This window comes from Phalaenopsis equestris, unplaced genomic scaffold, assembly GCF_001263595.1.
Source record: "Phalaenopsis equestris unplaced genomic scaffold, ASM126359v1 Scaffold000359, whole genome shotgun sequence".
NCBI classification, from domain to species: Eukaryota; Viridiplantae; Streptophyta; class Magnoliopsida; order Asparagales; family Orchidaceae; genus Phalaenopsis; species Phalaenopsis equestris.
Genome location: NW_018164801.1, coordinates 1,381,240 through 1,381,671, shown reverse-complemented (window position 1 = coordinate 1,381,671; position 432 = coordinate 1,381,240). Strand labels below are relative to the sequence as shown.

At 29.4% G+C, this 432-nt stretch overlaps 1 protein-coding gene across 1 annotated transcript in view; it reads right to left on the bottom strand.

The window, feature by feature from the left end:
* Positions 1–432, bottom strand: part of LOC110026214 — a 4,425-nt gene that overhangs the window by 1,337 nt on the left and 2,656 nt on the right. The window lies entirely within an intron of this gene.

Here is a 432-nt window from a genome sequence, read left to right as displayed (position 1 = left end):
CATGAGTTAATTAGTGGAACAAATATAGAAGATATGATCATATCATTAATTTTGAATTAAATATAGGAGATATGACAATATTATTAATTTTGAATTTGAATCTTAAATTCAAATTCAAAATTCAAATATGTGTAATCAATTCAAATAGGCGCGAATTGATGACACTTAATTTTCTTGCCTTTATTATGTACGTTTCATGTTTTGTTTCGGTATGTCTTAATTAGTATAAAATTGGGTGTTGTGTTGCATTGTAAACACCCAGATTTATATCTTTTCACTCCTTCAAAATAATAAAAAAGAATTCTCAAAAGTCCAATCTCATTTTTCGATTTGTCCTTTAGCAATCCATTAAATTGAAACCAACATTTAGTATCAGAGAGCCTAAGCCGAAGGACACGTCGTCACCGAGCAGAGCTATCATAGGAGATATGA